This window comes from Euprymna scolopes, unplaced genomic scaffold, assembly GCF_053919585.1.
Source record: "Euprymna scolopes isolate OS-2025 unplaced genomic scaffold, ASM5391958v1 sca39, whole genome shotgun sequence".
Lineage (NCBI taxonomy): Eukaryota > Metazoa > Mollusca > Cephalopoda > Sepiida > Sepiolidae > Euprymna > Euprymna scolopes.
This window is the reverse complement of record NW_027633424.1, coordinates 33822-53915: the sequence shown is the minus strand read 5'-3', so window position 1 is coordinate 53915 and position 20094 is coordinate 33822. Positions and strand designations below refer to the sequence as shown.

General features: G+C 54.4%; 35 non-coding genes across 35 annotated transcripts; all 35 read right to left on the bottom strand.

The window, feature by feature from the left end:
- Window positions 1-282: 282 nt before the first annotated feature.
- Window positions 283-482, bottom strand: LOC145274606 (U2 spliceosomal RNA). Its single transcript, XR_013866821.1, has one exon. It is a non-coding gene; the product is annotated as a U2 spliceosomal RNA (small nuclear RNA).
- Window positions 483-848: 366 nt separating this feature from the next.
- Window positions 849-1049, bottom strand: LOC145274622 (U2 spliceosomal RNA). Its single transcript, XR_013866835.1, has one exon. It is a non-coding gene; the product is annotated as a U2 spliceosomal RNA (small nuclear RNA).
- Window positions 1050-1416: 367 nt separating this feature from the next.
- Window positions 1417-1612, bottom strand: LOC145274615 (U2 spliceosomal RNA). The gene has a single exon (XR_013866829.1). It is a non-coding gene; the product is annotated as a U2 spliceosomal RNA (small nuclear RNA).
- Window positions 1613-1975: 363 nt separating this feature from the next.
- Window positions 1976-2177, bottom strand: LOC145274604 (U2 spliceosomal RNA). The gene has a single exon (XR_013866820.1). It is a non-coding gene; the product is annotated as a U2 spliceosomal RNA (small nuclear RNA).
- Window positions 2178-2542: 365 nt separating this feature from the next.
- On the bottom strand, window positions 2543-2743 carry LOC145274665 (U2 spliceosomal RNA). The gene has a single exon (XR_013866871.1). It is a non-coding gene; the product is annotated as a U2 spliceosomal RNA (small nuclear RNA).
- A 365-nt stretch (window positions 2744-3108) lies between these two features.
- Window positions 3109-3309, bottom strand: LOC145274664 (U2 spliceosomal RNA). Its single transcript, XR_013866870.1, has one exon. It is a non-coding gene; the product is annotated as a U2 spliceosomal RNA (small nuclear RNA).
- A 366-nt stretch (window positions 3310-3675) lies between these two features.
- On the bottom strand, window positions 3676-3877 carry LOC145274618 (U2 spliceosomal RNA). The gene has a single exon (XR_013866831.1). It is a non-coding gene; the product is annotated as a U2 spliceosomal RNA (small nuclear RNA).
- Window positions 3878-4242: 365 nt separating this feature from the next.
- LOC145274663 (U2 spliceosomal RNA) lies at window positions 4243-4443 on the bottom strand. Its single transcript, XR_013866869.1, has one exon. It is a non-coding gene; the product is annotated as a U2 spliceosomal RNA (small nuclear RNA).
- Window positions 4444-4810: 367 nt separating this feature from the next.
- LOC145274662 (U2 spliceosomal RNA) lies at window positions 4811-5011 on the bottom strand. Its single transcript, XR_013866868.1, has one exon. It is a non-coding gene; the product is annotated as a U2 spliceosomal RNA (small nuclear RNA).
- Window positions 5012-5376: 365 nt separating this feature from the next.
- Window positions 5377-5577, bottom strand: LOC145274659 (U2 spliceosomal RNA). The gene has a single exon (XR_013866866.1). It is a non-coding gene; the product is annotated as a U2 spliceosomal RNA (small nuclear RNA).
- A 365-nt stretch (window positions 5578-5942) lies between these two features.
- Window positions 5943-6143, bottom strand: LOC145274658 (U2 spliceosomal RNA). The gene has a single exon (XR_013866865.1). It is a non-coding gene; the product is annotated as a U2 spliceosomal RNA (small nuclear RNA).
- A 365-nt stretch (window positions 6144-6508) lies between these two features.
- On the bottom strand, window positions 6509-6709 carry LOC145274657 (U2 spliceosomal RNA). Its single transcript, XR_013866864.1, has one exon. It is a non-coding gene; the product is annotated as a U2 spliceosomal RNA (small nuclear RNA).
- A 365-nt stretch (window positions 6710-7074) lies between these two features.
- LOC145274656 (U2 spliceosomal RNA) lies at window positions 7075-7275 on the bottom strand. Its single transcript, XR_013866863.1, has one exon. It is a non-coding gene; the product is annotated as a U2 spliceosomal RNA (small nuclear RNA).
- Window positions 7276-7640: 365 nt separating this feature from the next.
- LOC145274655 (U2 spliceosomal RNA) lies at window positions 7641-7841 on the bottom strand. The gene has a single exon (XR_013866862.1). It is a non-coding gene; the product is annotated as a U2 spliceosomal RNA (small nuclear RNA).
- Window positions 7842-8206: 365 nt separating this feature from the next.
- LOC145274654 (U2 spliceosomal RNA) lies at window positions 8207-8407 on the bottom strand. Its single transcript, XR_013866861.1, has one exon. It is a non-coding gene; the product is annotated as a U2 spliceosomal RNA (small nuclear RNA).
- A 365-nt stretch (window positions 8408-8772) lies between these two features.
- Window positions 8773-8973, bottom strand: LOC145274653 (U2 spliceosomal RNA). Its single transcript, XR_013866860.1, has one exon. It is a non-coding gene; the product is annotated as a U2 spliceosomal RNA (small nuclear RNA).
- A 365-nt stretch (window positions 8974-9338) lies between these two features.
- Window positions 9339-9539, bottom strand: LOC145274652 (U2 spliceosomal RNA). Its single transcript, XR_013866859.1, has one exon. It is a non-coding gene; the product is annotated as a U2 spliceosomal RNA (small nuclear RNA).
- Window positions 9540-9904: 365 nt separating this feature from the next.
- LOC145274651 (U2 spliceosomal RNA) lies at window positions 9905-10105 on the bottom strand. The gene has a single exon (XR_013866858.1). It is a non-coding gene; the product is annotated as a U2 spliceosomal RNA (small nuclear RNA).
- A 366-nt stretch (window positions 10106-10471) lies between these two features.
- On the bottom strand, window positions 10472-10672 carry LOC145274649 (U2 spliceosomal RNA). Its single transcript, XR_013866857.1, has one exon. It is a non-coding gene; the product is annotated as a U2 spliceosomal RNA (small nuclear RNA).
- A 365-nt stretch (window positions 10673-11037) lies between these two features.
- LOC145274647 (U2 spliceosomal RNA) lies at window positions 11038-11238 on the bottom strand. Its single transcript, XR_013866855.1, has one exon. It is a non-coding gene; the product is annotated as a U2 spliceosomal RNA (small nuclear RNA).
- A 365-nt stretch (window positions 11239-11603) lies between these two features.
- On the bottom strand, window positions 11604-11804 carry LOC145274646 (U2 spliceosomal RNA). The gene has a single exon (XR_013866854.1). It is a non-coding gene; the product is annotated as a U2 spliceosomal RNA (small nuclear RNA).
- A 365-nt stretch (window positions 11805-12169) lies between these two features.
- On the bottom strand, window positions 12170-12370 carry LOC145274645 (U2 spliceosomal RNA). Its single transcript, XR_013866853.1, has one exon. It is a non-coding gene; the product is annotated as a U2 spliceosomal RNA (small nuclear RNA).
- A 365-nt stretch (window positions 12371-12735) lies between these two features.
- On the bottom strand, window positions 12736-12936 carry LOC145274644 (U2 spliceosomal RNA). Its single transcript, XR_013866852.1, has one exon. It is a non-coding gene; the product is annotated as a U2 spliceosomal RNA (small nuclear RNA).
- Window positions 12937-13301: 365 nt separating this feature from the next.
- Window positions 13302-13502, bottom strand: LOC145274643 (U2 spliceosomal RNA). Its single transcript, XR_013866851.1, has one exon. It is a non-coding gene; the product is annotated as a U2 spliceosomal RNA (small nuclear RNA).
- A 366-nt stretch (window positions 13503-13868) lies between these two features.
- On the bottom strand, window positions 13869-14069 carry LOC145274642 (U2 spliceosomal RNA). Its single transcript, XR_013866850.1, has one exon. It is a non-coding gene; the product is annotated as a U2 spliceosomal RNA (small nuclear RNA).
- Window positions 14070-14434: 365 nt separating this feature from the next.
- On the bottom strand, window positions 14435-14635 carry LOC145274641 (U2 spliceosomal RNA). Its single transcript, XR_013866849.1, has one exon. It is a non-coding gene; the product is annotated as a U2 spliceosomal RNA (small nuclear RNA).
- A 365-nt stretch (window positions 14636-15000) lies between these two features.
- Window positions 15001-15201, bottom strand: LOC145274640 (U2 spliceosomal RNA). Its single transcript, XR_013866848.1, has one exon. It is a non-coding gene; the product is annotated as a U2 spliceosomal RNA (small nuclear RNA).
- A 365-nt stretch (window positions 15202-15566) lies between these two features.
- Window positions 15567-15767, bottom strand: LOC145274638 (U2 spliceosomal RNA). The gene has a single exon (XR_013866847.1). It is a non-coding gene; the product is annotated as a U2 spliceosomal RNA (small nuclear RNA).
- Window positions 15768-16132: 365 nt separating this feature from the next.
- On the bottom strand, window positions 16133-16333 carry LOC145274637 (U2 spliceosomal RNA). Its single transcript, XR_013866846.1, has one exon. It is a non-coding gene; the product is annotated as a U2 spliceosomal RNA (small nuclear RNA).
- Window positions 16334-16698: 365 nt separating this feature from the next.
- Window positions 16699-16899, bottom strand: LOC145274635 (U2 spliceosomal RNA). The gene has a single exon (XR_013866844.1). It is a non-coding gene; the product is annotated as a U2 spliceosomal RNA (small nuclear RNA).
- Window positions 16900-17262: 363 nt separating this feature from the next.
- On the bottom strand, window positions 17263-17463 carry LOC145274634 (U2 spliceosomal RNA). Its single transcript, XR_013866843.1, has one exon. It is a non-coding gene; the product is annotated as a U2 spliceosomal RNA (small nuclear RNA).
- Window positions 17464-17829: 366 nt separating this feature from the next.
- Window positions 17830-18030, bottom strand: LOC145274633 (U2 spliceosomal RNA). Its single transcript, XR_013866842.1, has one exon. It is a non-coding gene; the product is annotated as a U2 spliceosomal RNA (small nuclear RNA).
- Window positions 18031-18396: 366 nt separating this feature from the next.
- LOC145274614 (U2 spliceosomal RNA) lies at window positions 18397-18597 on the bottom strand. Its single transcript, XR_013866828.1, has one exon. It is a non-coding gene; the product is annotated as a U2 spliceosomal RNA (small nuclear RNA).
- A 365-nt stretch (window positions 18598-18962) lies between these two features.
- Window positions 18963-19163, bottom strand: LOC145274632 (U2 spliceosomal RNA). Its single transcript, XR_013866841.1, has one exon. It is a non-coding gene; the product is annotated as a U2 spliceosomal RNA (small nuclear RNA).
- A 365-nt stretch (window positions 19164-19528) lies between these two features.
- On the bottom strand, window positions 19529-19729 carry LOC145274631 (U2 spliceosomal RNA). Its single transcript, XR_013866840.1, has one exon. It is a non-coding gene; the product is annotated as a U2 spliceosomal RNA (small nuclear RNA).
- Between the last annotated feature and the right edge of the window lie 365 nt (window positions 19730-20094).

Below are 20094 nucleotides of genomic sequence, written 5' to 3'. Positions count from 1 at the left end.
CTACCCCGGCCCCTCTCTACTAGTGGAAGCGTCGATCGCAGGCAGCGGCCAAGGAGGGCCGCCCGCCCGCCTCCGTCCTCCAGCTAATGAGACCAACGAACGGTCCAGCCGAGCGGACCGGACCGGAAGCGAACGAAACCAAAGCAAGCAACAACTAAACAAACAACTAAGTAAAGGGAAGTAAGTACCAACAAAGTAGTTTAGTTTAGTAGTAAGATCAAAGTAGTAGTCAGTCTGTTTTTGGGATTGCGTTTTCTGACTCTTCCCGAGCGAGCTGGGGTCAGAATCGGGGCTGTTAACTCCTGGAGGCAGTGCAATACCAGGCCAACCCGTGGAGAAGGGGAGCAAGCTCCTAACCCTTGACCGAGTTCCAAAAATCAGTTTAATATCGTGATCCCTCCATGCGAGGGACCTATCAGATATTAAGCTGATAAGAACAGATACTACACTTTGATCTTAGCCAGAAGAGGCCGAGAAGCGATAAAGGGGCTCCCTCCGGGGCCGGGGTCGTCAGTGGACCGGTCCGGGCGGCAAAGGTTGCGGGCAGAGCGACAACGACCCCCCTACCCCCGGCCCCTCTCTACTAGTGGAAGCGTCGATCGCAGGCAGCGGCCAAGGAGGGCCGCCCGCCCGCCTCCGTCCTCCAGCTAATGAGACCAACGAACGGTCCAGCCGAGCGGACCGGACCGAAAGCGAACGAAACCAAAGCAAGCAACAACTAAACAAACAACTAAGTAAAGGGAAGTAAGTACCAACAAAGTAGTTTAGTTTAGTAGTAAGATCAAAGTAGTAGTCAGTCTGTTTTTGGGATTGCGTTTTCTGGACTCTTTCCCGAGCGAGCTGGGGTCAGAATCGGGGCTGTTAACTCCTGGAGGCAGTGCAATACCAGGCCAACCCGTGGAGAAGGGGGAGCAAGCTCCTAACCCTTGACCGAGTTCCAAAAATCAGTTAATATCGTGATCCCTCCATGCGAGGGACCTATCAGATATTAAGCTGATAAGAACAGATACTACACTTTTGATCTTAGCCAGAAGAGGCCGAGAAGCGATAAAGGGGCTCCCTCCGGGGCCGGGGTCGTCAGTGGACCGGTCCGGGCGGCAAAGGTGCGGGCAGAGCGACAACGACCCCCCTACCCCCGGCCCCTCTCTACTAGTGGAAGCGTCGATCGCAGGCAGCGGCCAAGGAGGGCCGCCCGCCCGCCTCCGTCCTCCAGCTAATGAGACCAACGAACGGTCCAGCCGAGCGGACCGGACGAAAGCGAACGAAACCAAAGCAAGCAACAACTAAACAAACAACTAAGTAAAGGGAAGTAAGTACCAACAAAGTAGTTTAGTTTAGTAGTAAGATCAAAGTAGTAGTCAGTCTGTTTTTGGGATTGCGTTTTCTGACTCTTTCCCGAGCGAGCTGGGGTCAGAATCGGGGCTGTTAACTCCTGGAGGCAGTGCAATACCAGGCCAACCGTGGAGAAGGGGGAGCAAGCTCCTAACCCTTGACCGAGTTCCAAAAATCAGTTTAATATCGTGATCCCTCCATGCGAGGGACCTATCAGATATTAAGCTGATAAGAACAGATACTACACTTTGATCTTAGCCAGAAGAGGCCGAGAAGCGATAAAGGGGCTCCCTCCGGGGCCGGGGTCGTCAGTGGACCGGTCCGGGCGGCAAGGTTGCGGGCAGAGCGACAACGACCCCCCTACCCCCGGCCCCTCTCTACTAGTGGAAGCGTCGATCGCAGGCAGCGGCCAAGGAGGGCCGCCCGCCCGCCTCCGTCCTCCAGCTAATGAGACCAACGAACGGTCCAGCCGAGCGGACCGGACCGAAAGCGAACGAAACCAAAGCAAGCAACAACTAAACAAACAACTAAGTAAAGGGAAGTAAGTACCAACAAAGTAGTTTAGTTTAGTAGTAAGATCAAAGTAGTAGTCAGTCTGTTTTTGGGATTGCGTTTTCTGACTCTTTCCCGAGCGAGCTGGGGTCAGAATCGGGCTGTTAAGCTCCTGGAGGCAGTGCAATACCAGGCCAACCCGTGGAGAAGGGGGAGCAAGCTCCTAACCCTTGACCGAGTTCCAAAAATCAGTTTAATATCGTGATCCCTCCATGCGAGGGACCTATCAGATATTAAGCTGATAAGAACAGATACTACACTTTGATCTTAGCCAGAAGAGGCCGAGAAGCGATAAAGGGGCTCCCTCCGGGGCCGGGGTCGTCAGTGGACCGGTCCGGGCGGCAAAGGTTGCGGGCAGAGCGACAACGACCCCCCTACCCCCGGCCCCTCTCTACTAGTGGAAGCGTCGATCGCAGGCAGCGGCCAAGGAGGGCCGCCCGCCCGCCTCCGTCCTCCAGCTAATGAGACCAACGAACGGTCCAGCCGAGCGGACCGGACCGAAAGCGAACGAAACCAAAGCAAGCAACAACTAAACAAACAACTAAGTAAAGGGAAGTAAGTACCAACAAAGTAGTTTAGTTTAGTAGTAAGATCAAAGTAGTAGTCAGTCTGTTTTTGGGATTGCGTTTTCTGACTCTTTCCCGAGCGAGCTGGGGTCAGAATCGGGGCTGTTAACTCCTGGAGGCAGTGCAATACCAGGCCAACCCGTGGAGAAGGGGGAGCAAGCTCCTAACCCTTGACCGAGTTCCAAAAATCAGTTTAATATCGTGATCCCTCCATGCGAGGGACCTATCAGATATTAAGCTGATAAGAACAGATACTACACTTTGATCTTAGCCAGAAGAGGCCGAGAAGCGATAAAGGGGCTCCCTCCGGGGCCGGGGTCGTCAGTGGACCGGTCCGGGCGGCAAAGGTTGCGGGCAGAGCGACAACGACCCCCCTACCCCCGGCCCCTCTCTACTAGTGGAAGCGTCGATCGCAGGCAGCGGCCAAGGAGGGCCGCCCGCCCGCCTCCGTCCTCCAGCTAATGAGACCAACGAACGGTCCAGCCGAGCGGACCGGACCGAAAGCGAACGAAACCAAAGCAAGCAACAACTAAACAAACAACTAAGTAAAGGGAAGTAAGTACCAACAAAGTAGTTTAGTTTAGTAGTAAGATCAAAGTAGTAGTCAGTCTGTTTTTGGGATTGCGTTTTCTGACTCTTTCCCGAGCGAGCTGGGGTCAGAATCGGGGCTGTTAACTCCTGGAGGCAGTGCAATACCAGGCCAACCCGTGGAGAAGGGGGAGCAAGCTCCTAACCCTTGACCGAGTTCCAAAAATCAGTTTAATATCGTGATCCCTCCATGCGAGGGACCTATCAGATATTAAGCTGATAAGAACAGATACTACACTTTGATCTTAGCCAGAAGAGGCCGAGAAGCGATAAAGGGGCTCCCTCCGGGGCCGGGGTCGTCAGTGGACCGGTCCGGGCGGCAAAGGTTGCGGGCAGAGCGACAACGACCCCCCTACCCCCGGCCCCTCTCTACTAGTGGAAGCGTCGATCGCAGGCAGCGGCCAAGGAGGGCCGCCCGCCCGCCTCCGTCCTCCAGCTAATGAGACCAACGAACGGTCCAGCCGAGCGGACCGGACCGAAAGCGAACGAAACCAAAGCAAGCAACAACTAAACAAACAACTAAGTAAAGGGAAGTAAGTACCAACAAAGTAGTTTAGTTTAGTAGTAAGATCAAAGTAGTAGTCCAGTCTGTTTTTGGGATTGCGTTTTCTGACTCTTTCCCGAGCGAGCTGGGGTCAGAATCGGGGCTGTTAACTCCTGGAGGCAGTGCAATACCAGGCCAACCCGTGGAGAAGGGGGAGCAAGCTCCTAACCCTTGACCGAGTTCCAAAAAATCAGTTTAATATCGTGATCCCTCCATGCGAGGGACCTATCAGATATTAAGCTGATAAGAACAGATACTACACTTTGATCTTAGCCAGAAGAGGCCGAGAAGCGATAAAGGGGCTCCCTCCGGGGCCGGGGTCGTCAGTGGACCGGTCCGGGCGGCAAAGGTTGCGGGCAGAGCGACAACGACCCCCCTACCCCCGGCCCCTCTCTACTAGTGGAAGCGTCGATCGCAGGCAGCGGCCAAGGAGGGCCGCCCGCCCGCCTCCGTCCTCCAGCTAATGAGACCAACGAACGGTCCAGCCGAGCGGACCGGACCGAAAGCGAACGAAACCAAAGCAAGCAACAACTAAACAAACAACTAAGTAAAGGGAAGTAAGTACCAACAAAGTAGTTTAGTTTAGTAGTAAGATCAAAGTAGTAGTCAGTCTGTTTTTGGGATTGCGTTTTCTGACTCTTTCCCGAGCGAGCTGGGGTCAGAATCGGGGCTGTTAACTCCTGGAGGCAGTGCAATACCAGGCCAACCCGTGGAGAAGGGGGAGCAAGCTCCTAACCCTTGACCGAGTTCCAAAAATCAGTTTAATATCGTGATCCCTCCATGCGAGGGACCTATCAGATATTAAGCTGATAAGAACAGATACTACACTTTGATCTTAGCCAGAAGAGGCCGAGAAGCGATAAAGGGGGCTCCCTCCGGGGCCGGGGTCGTCAGTGGACCGGTCCGGGCGGCAAAGGTTGCGGGCAGAGCGACAACGACCCCCCTACCCCCGGCCCCTCTCTACTAGTGGAAGCGTCGATCGCAGGCAGCGGCCAAGGAGGGCCGCCCGCCCGCCTCCGTCCTCCAGCTAATGAGACCAACGAACGGTCCAGCCGAGCGGACCGGACCGAAAGCGAACGAAACCAAAGCAAGCAAACAACTAAACAAACAACTAAGTAAAGGGAAGTAAGTACCAACAAAGTAGTTTAGTTTAGTAGTAAGATCAAAGTAGTAGTCAGTCTGTTTTTGGGATTGCGTTTTCTGACTCTTTCCCGAGCGAGCTGGGGTCAGAATCGGGGCTGTTAACTCCTGGAGGCAGTGCAATACCAGGCCAACCCGTGGAGAAGGGGGAGCAAGCTCCTAACCCTTGACCGAGTTCCAAAAATCAGTTTAATATCGTGATCCCTCCATGCGAGGGACCTATCAGATATTAAGCTGATAAGAACAGATACTACACTTTGATCTTAGCCAGAAGAGGCCGAGAAGCGATAAAGGGGCTCCCTCCGGGGCCGGGGTCGTCAGTGGACCGGTCCGGGCGGCAAAGGTTGCGGGCAGAGCGACAACGACCCCCCTACCCCCGGCCCCTCTCTACTAGTGGAAGCGTCGATCGCAGGCAGCGGCCAAGGAGGGCCGCCCGCCCGCCTCCGTCCTCCAGCTAATGAGACCAACGAACGGTCCAGCCGAGCGGACCGGACCGAAAGCGAACGAAACCAAAGCAAGCAACAACTAAACAAACAACTAAGTAAAGGGAAGTAAGTACCAACAAAGTAGTTTAGTTTAGTAGTAAGATCAAAGTAGTAGTCAGTCTGTTTTTGGGATTGCGTTTTCTGACTCTTTCCCGAGCGAGCTGGGGTCAGAATCGGGGCTGTTAACTCCTGGAGGCAGTGCAATACCAGGCCAACCCGTGGAGAAGGGGGAGCAAGCTCCTAACCCTTGACCGAGTTCCAAAAATCAGTTTAATATCGTGATCCCTCCATGCGAGGGACCTATCAGATATTAAGCTGATAAGAACAGATACTACACTTTGATCTTAGCCAGAAGAGGCCGAGAAGCGATAAAGGGGCTCCCTCCGGGGCCGGGGTCGTCAGTGGACCGGTCCGGGCGGCAAAGGTTGCGGGCAGAGCGACAACGACCCCCCTACCCCCGGCCCCTCTCTACTAGTGGAAGCGTCGATCGCAGGCAGCGGCCAAGGAGGGCCGCCCGCCCGCCTCCGTCCTCCAGCTAATGAGACCAACGAACGGTCCAGCCGAGCGGACCGGACCGAAAGCGAACGAAACCAAAGCAAGCAACAACTAAACAAACAACTAAGTAAAGGGAAGTAAGTACCAACAAAGTAGTTTAGTTTAGTAGTAAGATCAAAGTAGTAGTCAGTCTGTTTTTGGGATTGCGTTTTCTGACTCTTTCCCGAGCGAGCTGGGGTCAGAATCGGGGCTGTTAACTCCTGGAGGCAGTGCAATACCAGGCCAACCCGTGGAGAAGGGGGAGCAAGCTCCTAACCCTTGACCGAGTTCCAAAAATCAGTTTAATATCGTGATCCCTCCATGCGAGGGACCTATCAGATATTAAGCTGATAAGAACAGATACTACACTTTGATCTTAGCCAGAAGAGGCCGAGAAGCGATAAAGGGGCTCCCTCCGGGGCCGGGGTCGTCAGTGGACCGGTCCGGGCGGCAAAGGTTGCGGGCAGAGCGACAACGACCCCCCTACCCCCGGCCCCTCTCTACTAGTGGAAGCGTCGATCGCAGGCAGCGGCCAAGGAGGGCCGCCCGCCCGCCTCCGTCCTCCAGCTAATGAGACCAACGAACGGTCCAGCCGAGCGGACCGGACCGAAAGCGAACGAAACCAAAGCAAGCAACAACTAAACAAACAACTAAGTAAAGGGAAGTAAGTACCAACAAAGTAGTTTAGTTTAGTAGTAAGATCAAAGTAGTAGTCAGTCTGTTTTTGGGATTGCGTTTTCTGACTCTTTCCCGAGCGAGCTGGGGTCAGAATCGGGGCTGTTAACTCCTGGAGGCAGTGCAATACCAGGCCAACCCGTGGAGAAGGGGGAGCAAGCTCCTAACCCTTGACCGAGTTCCAAAAATCAGTTTAATATCGTGATCCCTCCATGCGAGGGACCTATCAGATATTAAGCTGATAAGAACAGATACTACACTTTGATCTTAGCCAGAAGAGGCCGAGAAGCGATAAAGGGGCTCCCTCCGGGGCCGGGGTCGTCAGTGGACCGGTCCGGGCGGCAAAGGTTGCGGGCAGAGCGACAACGACCCCCCTACCCCCGGCCCCTCTCTACTAGTGGAAGCGTCGATCGCAGGCAGCGGCCAAGGAGGGCCGCCCGCCCGCCTCCGTCCTCCAGCTAATGAGACCAACGAACGGTCCAGCCGAGCGGACCGGACCGAAAGCGAACGAAACCAAAGCAAGCAACAACTAAACAAACAACTAAGTAAAGGGAAGTAAGTACCAACAAAGTAGTTTAGTTTAGTAGTAAGATCAAAGTAGTAGTCAGTCTGTTTTTGGGATTGCGTTTTCTGACTCTTTCCCGAGCGAGCTGGGGTCAGAATCGGGGCTGTTAACTCCTGGAGGCAGTGCAATACCAGGCCAACCCGTGGAGAAGGGGGAGCAAGCTCCTAACCCTTGACCGAGTTCCAAAAATCAGTTTAATATCGTGATCCCTCCATGCGAGGGACCTATCAGATATTAAGCTGATAAGAACAGATACTACACTTTGATCTTAGCCAGAAGAGGCCGAGAAGCGATAAAGGGGCTCCCTCCGGGGCCGGGGTCGTCAGTGGACCGGTCCGGGCGGCAAAGGTTGCGGGCAGAGCGACAACGACCCCCCTACCCCCGGCCCCTCTCTACTAGTGGAAGCGTCGATCGCAGGCAGCGGCCAAGGAGGGCCGCCCGCCCGCCTCCGTCCTCCAGCTAATGAGACCAACGAACGGTCCAGCCGAGCGGACCGGACCGAAAGCGAACGAAACCAAAGCAAGCAACAACTAAACAAACAACTAAGTAAAGGGAAGTAAGTACCAACAAAGTAGTTTAGTTTAGTAGTAAGATCAAAGTAGTAGTCAGTCTGTTTTTGGGATTGCGTTTTCTGACTCTTTCCCGAGCGAGCTGGGGTCAGAATCGGGGCTGTTAACTCCTGGAGGCAGTGCAATACCAGGCCAACCCGTGGAGAAGGGGGAGCAAGCTCCTAACCCTTGACCGAGTTCCAAAAATCAGTTTAATATCGTGATCCCTCCATGCGAGGGACCTATCAGATATTAAGCTGATAAGAACAGATACTACACTTTGATCTTAGCCAGAAGAGGCCGAGAAGCGATAAAGGGGCTCCCTCCGGGGCCGGGGTCGTCAGTGGACCGGTCCGGGCGGCAAAGGTTGCGGGCAGAGCGACAACGACCCCCCTACCCCCGGCCCCTCTCTACTAGTGGAAGCGTCGATCGCAGGCAGCGGCCAAGGAGGGCCGCCCGCCCGCCTCCGTCCTCCAGCTAATGAGACCAACGAACGGTCCAGCCGAGCGGACCGGACCGAAAGCGAACGAAACCAAAGCAAGCAACAACTAAACAAACAACTAAGTAAAGGGAAGTAAGTACCAACAAAGTAGTTTAGTTTAGTAGTAAGATCAAAGTAGTAGTCAGTCTGTTTTTGGGATTGCGTTTTCTGACTCTTTCCCGAGCGAGCTGGGGTCAGAATCGGGGCTGTTAACTCCTGGAGGCAGTGCAATACCAGGCCAACCCGTGGAGAAGGGGGAGCAAGCTCCTAACCCTTGACCGAGTTCCAAAAATCAGTTTAATATCGTGATCCCTCCATGCGAGGGACCTATCAGATATTAAGCTGATAAGAACAGATACTACACTTTGATCTTAGCCAGAAGAGGCCGAGAAGCGATAAAGGGGCTCCCTCCGGGGCCGGGGTCGTCAGTGGACCGGTCCGGGCGGCAAAGGTTGCGGGCAGAGCGACAACGACCCCCCTACCCCCGGCCCCTCTCTACTAGTGGAAGCGTCGATCGCAGGCAGCGGCCAAGGAGGGCCGCCCGCCCGCCTCCGTCCTCCAGCTAATGAGACCAACGAACGGTCCAGCCGAGCGGACCGGACCGAAAGCGAACGAAACCAAAGCAAGCAACAACTAAACAAACAACTAAGTAAAGGGAAGTAAGTACCAACAAAGTAGTTTAGTTTAGTAGTAAGATCAAAGTAGTAGTCAGTCTGTTTTTGGGATTGCGTTTTCTGACTCTTTCCCGAGCGAGCTGGGGTCAGAATCGGGGCTGTTAACTCCTGGAGGCAGTGCAATACCAGGCCAACCCGTGGAGAAGGGGGAGCAAGCTCCTAACCCTTGACCGAGTTCCAAAAATCAGTTTAATATCGTGATCCCTCCATGCGAGGGACCTATCAGATATTAAGCTGATAAGAACAGATACTACACTTTGATCTTAGCCAGAAGAGGCCGAGAAGCGATAAAGGGGCTCCCTCCGGGGCCGGGGTCGTCAGTGGACCGGTCCGGGCGGCAAAGGTTGCGGGCAGAGCGACAACGACCCCCCTACCCCCGGCCCCTCTCTACTAGTGGAAGCGTCGATCGCAGGCAGCGGCCAAGGAGGGCCGCCCGCCCGCCTCCGTCCTCCAGCTAATGAGACCAACGAACGGTCCAGCCGAGCGGACCGGACCGAAAGCGAACGAAACCAAAGCAAGCAACAACTAAACAAACAACTAAGTAAAGGGAAGTAAGTACCAACAAAGTAGTTTAGTTTAGTAGTAAGATCAAAGTAGTAGTCAGTCTGTTTTTGGGATTGCGTTTTCTGACTCTTTCCCGAGCGAGCTGGGGTCAGAATCGGGGCTGTTAACTCCTGGAGGCAGTGCAATACCAGGCCAACCCGTGGAGAAGGGGGAGCAAGCTCCTAACCCTTGACCGAGTTCCAAAAATCAGTTTAATATCGTGATCCCTCCATGCGAGGGACCTATCAGATATTAAGCTGATAAGAACAGATACTACACTTTGATCTTAGCCAGAAGAGGCCGAGAAGCGATAAAGGGGCTCCCTCCGGGGCCGGGGTCGTCAGTGGACCGGTCCGGGCGGCAAAGGTTGCGGGCAGAGCGACAACGACCCCCCTACCCCCGGCCCCTCTCTACTAGTGGAAGCGTCGATCGCAGGCAGCGGCCAAGGAGGGCCGCCCGCCCGCCTCCGTCCTCCAGCTAATGAGACCAACGAACGGTCCAGCCGAGCGGACCGGACCGAAAGCGAACGAAACCAAAGCAAGCAACAACTAAACAAACAACTAAGTAAAGGGAAGTAAGTACCAACAAAGTAGTTTAGTTTAGTAGTAAGATCAAAGTAGTAGTCAGTCTGTTTTTGGGATTGCGTTTTCTGACTCTTTCCCGAGCGAGCTGGGGTCAGAATCGGGGCTGTTAACTCCTGGAGGCAGTGCAATACCAGGCCAACCCGTGGAGAAGGGGGAGCAAGCTCCTAACCCTTGACCGAGTTCCAAAAATCAGTTTAATATCGTGATCCCTCCATGCGAGGGACCTATCAGATATTAAGCTGATAAGAACAGATACTACACTTTGATCTTAGCCAGAAGAGGCCGAGAAGCGATAAAGGGGCTCCCTCCGGGGCCGGGGTCGTCAGTGGACCGGTCCGGGCGGCAAAGGTTGCGGGCAGAGCGACAACGACCCCCCTACCCCCGGCCCCTCTCTACTAGTGGAAGCGTCGATCGCAGGCAGCGGCCAAGGAGGGCCGCCCGCCCGCCTCCGTCCTCCACTAATGAGAGACCAACGAACGGTCCAAGAGCGCGGACCGGACCGAAAGCGAACGAAACCAAAGCAAGCAACAACTAAACAAACAACTAAGTAAAGGGAAGTAAGTACCAACAAAGTAGTTTAGTTTAGTAGTAAGATCAAAGTAGTAGTCAGTCTGTTTTTGGGATTGCGTTTTCTGACTCTTTCCCGAGCGAGCTGGGGTCAGAATCGGGGCTGTTAACTCCTGGAGGCAGTGCAATACCAGGCCAACCCGTGGAGAAGGGGGAGCAAGCTCCTAACCCTTGACCGAGTTCCAAAAATCAGTTTAATATCGTGATCCCTCCATGCGAGGGACCTATCAGATATTAAGCTGATAAGAACAGATACTACACTTTGATCTTAGCCAGAAGAGGCCGAGAAGCGATAAAGGGGCTCCCTCCGGGGCCGGGGTCGTCAGTGGACCGGTCCGGGCGGCAAAGGTTGCGGGCAGAGCGACAACGACCCCCCTACCCCCGGCCCCTCTCTACTAGTGGAAGCGTCGATCGCAGGCAGCGGCCAAGGAGGGCCGCCCGCCCGCCTCCGTCCTCCAGCTAATGAGACCAACGAACGGTCCAGCCGAGCGGACCGGACCGAAAGCGAACGAAACCAAAGCAAGCAACAACTAAACAAACAACTAAGTAAAGGGAAGTAAGTACCAACAAAGTAGTTTAGTTTAGTAGTAAGATCAAAGTAGTAGTCAGTCTGTTTTTGGGATTGCGTTTTCTGACTCTTTCCCGAGCGAGCTGGGGTCAGAATCGGGGCTGTTAACTCCTGGAGGCAGTGCAATACCAGGCCAACCCGTGGAGAAGGGGGAGCAAGCTCCTAACCCTTGACCGAGTTCCAAAAATCAGTTTAATATCGTGATCCCTCCATGCGAGGGACCTATCAGATATTAAGCTGATAAGAACAGATACTACACTTTGATCTTAGCCAGAAGAGGCCGAGAAGCGATAAAGGGGCTCCCTCCGGGGCCGGGGTCGTCAGTGGACCGGTCCGGGCGGCAAAGGTTGCGGGCAGAGCGACAACGACCCCCCTACCCCCGGCCCCTCTCTACTAGTGGAAGCGTCGATCGCAGGCAGCGGCCAAGGAGGGCCGCCCGCCCGCCTCCGTCCTCCAGCTAATGAGACCAACGAACGGTCCAGCCGAGCGGACCGGACCGAAAGCGAACGAAACCAAAGCAAGCAACAACTAAACAAACAACTAAGTAAAGGGAAGTAAGTACCAACAAAGTAGTTTAGTTTAGTAGTAAGATCAAAGTAGTAGTCAGTCTGTTTTTGGGATTGCGTTTTCTGACTCTTTCCCGAGCGAGCTGGGGTCAGAATCGGGGCTGTTAACTCCTGGAGGCAGTGCAATACCAGGCCAACCCGTGGAGAAGGGGGAGCAAGCTCCTAACCCTTGACCGAGTTCCAAAAATCAGTTTAATATCGTGATCCCTCCATGCGAGGGACCTATCAGATATTAAGCTGATAAGAACAGATACTACACTTTGATCTTAGCCAGAAGAGGCCGAGAAGCGATAAAGGGGCTCCCTCCGGGGCCGGGGTCGTCAGTGGACCGGTCCGGGCGGCAAAGGTTGCGGGCAGAGCGACAACGACCCCCCTACCCCCGGCCCCTCTCTACTAGTGGAAGCGTCGATCGCAGGCAGCGGCCAAGGAGGGCCGCCCGCCCGCCTCCGTCCTCCAGCTAATGAGACCAACGAACGGTCCAGCCGAGCGGACCGGACCGAAAGCGAACGAAACCAAAGCAAGCAACAACTAAACAAACAACTAAGTAAAGGGAAGTAAGTACCAACAAAGTAGTTTAGTTTAGTAGTAAGATCAAAGTAGTAGTCAGTCTGTTTTTGGGATTGCGTTTTCTGACTCTTTCCCGAGCGAGCTGGGGTCAGAATCGGGGCTGTTAACTCCTGGAGGCAGTGCAATACCAGGCCAACCCGTGGAGAAGGGGGAGCAAGCTCCTAACCCTTGACCGAGTTCCAAAAATCAGTTTAATATCGTGATCCCTCCATGCGAGGGACCTATCAGATATTAAGCTGATAAGAACAGATACTACACTTTGATCTTAGCCAGAAGAGGCCGAGAAGCGATAAAGGGGCTCCCTCCGGGGCCGGGGTCGTCAGTGGACCGGTCCGGGCGGCAAAGGTTGCGGGCAGAGCGACAACGACCCCCCTACCCCCGGCCCCTCTCTACTAGTGGAAGCGTCGATCGCAGGCAGCGGCCAAGGAGGGCCGCCCGCCCGCCTCCGTCCTCCAGCTAATGAGACCAACGAACGGTCCAGCCGAGCGGACCGGACCGAAAGCGAACGAAACCAAAGCAAGCAACAACTAAACAAACAACTAAGTAAAGGGAAGTAAGTACCAACAAAGTAGTTTAGTTTAGTAGTAAGATCAAAGTAGTAGTCAGTCTGTTTTTGGGATTGCGTTTTCTGACTCTTTCCCGAGCGAGCTGGGGTCAGAATCGGGGCTGTTAACTCCTGGAGGCAGTGCAATACCAGGCCAACCCGTGGAGAAGGGGGAGCAAGCTCCTAACCCTTGACCGAGTTCCAAAAATCAGTTTAATATCGTGATCCCTCCATGCGAGGGACCTATCAGATATTAAGCTGATAAGAACAGATACTACACTTTGATCTTAGCCAGAAGAGGCCGAGAAGCGATAAAGGGGCTCCCTCCGGGGCCGGGGTCGTCAGTGGACCGGTCCGGGCGGCAAAGGTTGCGGGCAGAGCGACAACGACCCCCCTACCCCCGGCCCCTCTCTACTAGTGGAAGCGTCGATCGCAGGCAGCGGCCAAGGAGGGCCGCCCGCCCGCCTCCGTCCTCCAGCTAATGAGACCAACGAACGGTCCAGCCGAGCGGACCGGACCGAAAGCGAACGAAACCAAAGCAAGCAACAACTAAACAAACAACTAAGTAAAGGGAAGTAAGTACCAACAAAGTAGTTTAGTTTAGTAGTAAGATCAAAGTAGTAGTCAGTCTGTTTTTGGGATTGCGTTTTCTGACTCTTTCCCGAGCGAGCTGGGGTCAGAATCGGGGCTGTTAACTCCTGGAGGCAGTGCAATACCAGGCCAACCCGTGGAGAAGGGGGAGCAAGCTCCTAACCCTTGACCGAGTTCCAAAAATCAGTTTAATATCGTGATCCCTCCATGCGAGGGACCTATCAGATATTAAGCTGATAAGAACAGATACTACACTTTGATCTTAGCCAGAAGAGGCCGAGAAGCGATAAAGGGGCTCCCTCCGGGGCCGGGGTCGTCAGTGGACCGGTCCGGGCGGCAAAGGTTGCGGGCAGAGCGACAACGACCCCCCCTACCCCCGGCCCCTCTCTACTAGTGGAAGCGTCGATCGCAGGCAGCGGCCAAGGAGGGCCGCCCGCCCGCCTCCGTCCTCCAGCTAATGAGACCAACGAACGGTCCAGCCGAGCGGACCGGACCGAAAGCGAACGAAACCAAAGCAAGCAACAACTAAACAAACAACTAAGTAAAGGGAAGTAAGTACCAACAAAGTAGTTTAGTTTAGTAGTAAGATCAAAGTAGTAGTCAGTCTGTTTTTGGGATTGCGTTTTCTGACTCTTTCCCGAGCGAGCTGGGGTCAGAATCGGGGCTGTTAACTCCTGGAGGCAGTGCAATACCAGGCCAACCCGTGGAGAAGGGGGAGCAAGCTCCTAACCCTTGACCGAGTTCCAAAAATCAGTTTAATATCGTGATCCCTCCATGCGAGGGACCTATCAGATATTAAGCTGATAAGAACAGATACTACACTTTGATCTTAGCCAGAAGAGGCCGAGAAGCGATAAAGGGGCTCCCTCCGGGGCCGGGGTCGTCAGTGGACCGGTCCGGGCGGCAAAGGTTGCGGGCAGAGCGACAACGACCCCCCTACCCCCGGCCCCTCTCTACTAGTGGAAGCGTCGATCGCAGGCAGCGGCCAAGGAGGGCCGCCCGCCCGCCTCCGTCCTCCAGCTAATGAGACCAACGAACGGTCCAGCCGAGCGGACCGGACCGAAAGCGAACGAAACCAAAGCAAGCAACAACTAAACAAACAACTAAGTAAAGGGAAGTAAGTACCAACAAAGTAGTTTAGTTTAGTAGTAAGATCAAAGTAGTAGTCAGTCTGTTTTTGGGATTGCGTTTTCTGACTCTTTCCCGAGCGAGCTGGGGTCAGAATCGGGGCTGTTAACTCCTGGAGGCAGTGCAATACCAGGCCAACCCGTGGAGAAGGGGGAGCAAGCTCCTAACCCTTGACCGAGTTCCAAAAATCAGTTTAATATCGTGATCCCTCCATGCGAGGGACCTATCAGATATTAAGCTGATAAGAACAGATACTACACTTTGATCTTAGCCAGAAGAGGCCGAGAAGCGATAAAGGGGCTCCCTCCGGGGCCGGGGTCGTCAGTGGACCGGTCCGGGCGGCAAAGGTTGCGGGCAGAGCGACAACGACCCCCCTACCCCCGGCCCCTCTCTACTAGTGGAAGCGTCGATCGCAGGCAGCGGCCAAGGAGGGCCGCCCGCCCGCCTCCGTCCTCCAGCTAATGAGACCAACGAACGGTCCAGCCGAGCGGACCGGACCGAAAGCGAACGAAACCAAAGCAAGCAACAACTAAACAAACAACTAAGTAAAGGGAAGTAAGTACCAACAAAGTAGTTTAGTTTAGTAGTAAGATCAAAGTAGTAGTCAGTCTGTTTTTGGGATTGCGTTTTCTGACTCTTTCCCGAGCGAGCTGGGGTCAGAATCGGGGCTGTTAACTCCTGGAGGCAGTGCAATACCAGGCCAACCCGTGGAGAAGGGGGAGCAAGCTCCTAACCCTTGACCGAGTTCCAAAAATCAGTTTAATATCGTGATCCCTCCATGCGAGGGACCTATCAGATATTAAGCTGATAAGAACAGATACTACACTTTGATCTTAGCCAGAAGAGGCCGAGAAGCGATAAAGGGGCTCCCTCCGGGGCCGGGGTCGTCAGTGGACCGGTCCGGGCGGCAAAGGTTGCGGGCAGAGCGACAACGACCCCCCTACCCCCGGCCCCTCTCTACTAGTGGAAGCGTCGATCGCAGGCAGCGGCCAAGGAGGGCCGCCCGCCCGCCTCCGTCCTCCAGCTAATGAGACCAACGAACGGTCCAGCCGAGCGGACCGGACCGAAAGCGAACGAAACCAAAGCAAGCAACAACTAAACAAACAACTAAGTAAAGGGAAGTAAGTACCAACAAAGTAGTTTAGTTTAGTAGTAAGATCAAAGTAGTAGTCAGTCTGTTTTTGGGATTGCGTTTTCTGACTCTTTCCCGAGCGAGCTGGGGTCAGAATCGGGGCTGTTAACTCCTGGAGGCAGTGCAATACCAGGCCAACCCGTGGAGAAGGGGGAGCAAGCTCCTAACCCTTGACCGAGTTCCAAAAATCAGTTTAATATCGTGATCCCTCCATGCGAGGGACCTATCAGATATTAAGCTGATAAGAACAGATACTACACTTTGATCTTAGCCAGAAGAGGCCGAGAAGCGATAAAGGGGCTCCCTCCGGGGCCGGGGTCGTCAGTGGACCGGTCCGGGCGGCAAAGGTTGCGGGCAGAGCGACAACGACCCCCCTACCCCCGGCCCCTCTCTACTAGTGGAAGCGTCGATCGCAGGCAGCGGCCAAGGAGGGCCGCCCGCCCGCCTCCGTCCTCCAGCTAATGAGACCAACGAACGGTCCAGCCGAGCGGACCGGACCGAAAGCGAACGAAACCAAAGCAAGCAACAACTAAACAAACAACTAAGTAAAGGGAAGTAAGTACCAACAAAGTAGTTTAGTTTAGTAGTAAGATCAAAGTAGTAGTCAGTCTGTTTTTGGGATTGCGTTTTCTGACTCTTTCCCGAGCGAGCTGGGGTCAGAATCGGGGCTGTTAACTCCTGGAGGCAGTGCAATACCAGGCCAACCCGTGGAGAAGGGGGAGCAAGCTCCTAACCCTTGACCGAGTTCCAAAAATCAGTTTAATATCGTGATCCCTCCATGCGAGGGACCTATCAGATATTAAGCTGATAAGAACAGATACTACACTTTGATCTTAGCCAGAAGAGGCCGAGAAGCGATAAAGGGGCTCCCTCCGGGGCCGGGGTCGTCAGTGGACCGGTCCGGGCGGCAAAGGTTGCGGGCAGAGCGACAACGACCCCCCTACCCCGGCCCCTCTCTACTAGTGGAAGCGTCGATCGCAGGCAGCGGCCAAGGAGGGCCGCCCGCCCGCCTCCGTCCTCCAGCTAATGAGACCAACGAACGGTCCAGCCGAGCGGACCGGACCGAAAGCGAACGAAACCAAAGCAAGCAACAACTAAACAAACAAACTAAGTAAAGGGAAGTAAGTACCAACAAAGTAGTTTAGTTTAGTAGTAAGATCAAAGTAGTAGTCAGTCTGTTTTTGGGATTGCGTTTTCTGACTCTTTCCCGAGCGAGCTGGGGTCAGAATCGGGGCTGTTAACTCCTGGAGGCAGTGCAATACCAGGCCAACCCGTGGAGAAGGGGGAGCAAGCTCCTAACCCTTGACCGAGTTCCAAAAATCAGTTTAATATCGTGATCCCTCCATGCGAGGGACCTATCAGATATTAAGCTGATAAGAACAGATACTACACTTTGATCTTAGCCAGAAGAGGCCGAGAAGCGATAAAGGGGCTCCCTCCGGGGCCGGGTCGTCAGTGGACCGGTCCGGGCGGCAAAGGTTGCGGGCAGAGCGACAACGACCCCCCCTACCCCCGGCCCCTCTCTACTAGTGGAAGCGTCGATCGCAGGCAGCGGCCAAGGAGGGCCGCCGCCCGCCTCCGTCCTCCAGCTAATGAGACCAACGAACGGTCCAGCCGAGCGGACCGGACCGAAAGCGAACGAAACCAAAGCAAGCAACAACTAAACAAACAACTAAGTAAAGGGAAGTAAGTACCAACAAAGTAGTTTAGTTTAGTAGTAAGATCAAAGTAGTAGTCAGTCTGTTTTGGGATTGCGTTTTCTGACTCTTTCCCGAGCGAGCTGGGGTCAGAATCGGGGCTGTTAACTCCTGGAGGCAGTGCAATACCAGGCCAACCCGTGGAGAAGGGGGAGCAAGCTCCTAACCCTTGACCGAGTTCCAAAAATCAGTTTAATATCGTGATCCCTCCATGCGAGGGACCTATCAGATATTAAGCTGATAAGAACAGATACTACACTTTGATCTTAGCCAGAAGAGGCCGAGAAGCGATAAAGGGGCTCCCTCCGGGGCCCGGGGTCGTCAGTGGACCGGTCCGGGCGGCAAAGGTTGCGGGCAGAGCGACAACGACCCCCCTACCCCCGGCCCCTCTCTACTAGTGGAAGCGTCGATCGCAGGCAGCGGCCAAGGAGGGCCGCCCGCCGCCCTCCGTCCTCCAGCTAATGAGACCAACGAACGGTCCAGCCGAGCGGACCGGACCGAAAGCGAACGAAACCAAAGCAAGCAACAACTAAACAAACAACTAAGTAAAGGGAAGTAAGTACCAACAAAGTAGTTTAGTTTAGTAGTAAGATCAAAGTAGTAGTCAGTCTGTTTTTGGGATTGCGTTTTCTGACTCTTTCCCGAGCGAGCTGGGGTCAGAATCGGGGCTGTTAACTCCTGGAGGCAGTGCAATACCAGGCCAACCCGTGGAGAAGGGGGAGCAAGCTCCTAACCCTTGACCGAGTTCCAAAAATCAGTTTAATATCGTGATCCCTCCATGCGAGGGACCTATCAGATATTAAGCTGATAAGAACAGATACTACACTTTGATCTTAGCCAGAAGAGGCCGAGAAGCGATAAAGGGGCTCCCTCCGGGGCCGGGGTCGTCAGTGGACCGGTCCGGGCGGCAAAGGTTGCGGGCAGAGCGACAACGACCCCCCTACCCCCGGCCCCCTCTCTACTAGTGGAAGCGTCGATCGCAGGCAGCGGCCAAGGAGGGCCGCCCGCCCGCCTCCGTCCTCCAGCTAATGAGACCAACGAACGGTCCAGCCGAGCGGACCGGACCGAAAGCGAACGAAACCAAAGCAAGCAACAACTAAACAAACAACTAAGTAAAGGGAAGTAAGTACCAACAAAGTAGTTTAGTTTAGTAGTAAGATCAAAGTAGTAGTCAGTCTGTTTTTGGGATTGCGTTTTCTGACTCTTTCCCGAGCGAGCTGGGGTCAGAATCGGGGCTGTTAACTCCTGGAGGCAGTGCAATACCAGGCAAACCCGTGGAGAAGGGGGAGCAAGCTCCTAACCCTTGACCGAGTTCCAAAAATCAGTTTAATATCGTGATCCCTCCATGCGAGGGACCTATCAGATATTAAGCTGATAAGAACAGATACTACACTTTGATCTTAGCCAGAAGAGGCCGAGAAGCGATAAAGGGGCTCCCTCCGGGGCCGGGGTCGTCAGTGGACCGGTCCGGGCGGCAAAGGTTGCGGGCAGAGCGACAACGACCCCCCTACCCCCGGCCCCTCTCTACTAGTGGAAGCGTCGATCGCAGGCAGCGGCCAAGGAGGGCCGCCCGCCCGCCTCCGTCCTCCAGCTAATGAGACCAACGAACGGTCCAGCCGAGCGGACCGGACCGAAAGCGAACGAAACCAAAGCAAGCAACAACTAAACAAACAACTAAGTAAAGGGAAGTAAGTACCAACAAAGTAGTTTAGTTTAGTAGTAAGATCAAAGTAGTAGTCAGTCTGTTTTTGGGATTGCGTTTTCTGACTCTTTCCCGAGCGAGCTGGGGTCAGAATCGGGGCTGTTAACTCCTGGAGGCAGTGCAATACCAGGCCAACCCGTGGAGAAGGGGGAGCAAGCTCCTAACCCTTGACCGAGTTCCAAAAATCAGTTTAATATCGTGATCCCTCCATGCGAGGGACCTATCAGATATTAAGCTGATAAGAACAGATACTACACTTTGATCTTAGCCAGAAGAGGCCGAGAAGCGATAAAGGGGCTCCCTCCGGGGCCGGGGTCGTCAGTGGACCGGTCCGGGCGGCAAAGGTTGCGGGCAGAGCGACAACGACCCCCCTACCCCCGGCCCCTCTCTACTAGTGGAAGCGTCGATCGCAGGCAGCGGCCAAGGAGGGCCGCCCGCCCGCCTCCGTCCTCCAGCTAATGAGACCAACGAACGGTCCAGCCGAGCGGACCGGACCGAAAGCGAACGAAACCAAAGCAAGCAACAACTAAACAAACAACTAAGTAAAGGGAAGTAAGTACCAACAAAGTAGTTTAGTTTAGTAGTAAGATCAAAGTAGTAGTCAGTCTGTTTTTGGGATTGCGTTTTCTGACTCTTTCCCGAGCGAGCTGGGGTCAGAATCGGGGCTGTTAACTCCTGGAGGCAGTGCAATACCAGGCCAACCCGTGGAGAAGGGGGAGCAAGCTCCTAACCCTTGACCGAGTTCCAAAAATCAGTTTAATATCGTGATCCCTCCATGCGAGGGACCTATCAGATATTAAGCTGATAAGAACAGATACTACACTTTGATCTTAGCCAGAAGAGGCCGAGAAGCGATAAAGGGGCTCCCTCCGGGGCCGGGGTCGTCAGTGGACCGGTCCGGGCGGCAAAGGTTGCGGGCAGAGCGACAACGACCCCCCTACCCCCGGCCCCTCTCTACTAGTGGAAAGCGTCGATCGCAGGCAGCGGCCAAGGAGGGCCGCCCGCCCGCCTCCGTCCTCCAGCTAATGAGACCAACGAACGGTCCAGCCGAGCGGACCGGACCGAAAGCGAACGAAACCAAAGCAAGCAACAACTAAACAAACAACTAAGTAAAGGGAAGTAAGTACCAACAAAGTAGTTTAGTTTAGTAGTAAGATCAAAGTAGTAGTCAGTCTGTTTTTGGGATTGCGTTTTCTGACTCTTTCCCGAGCGAGCTGGGGT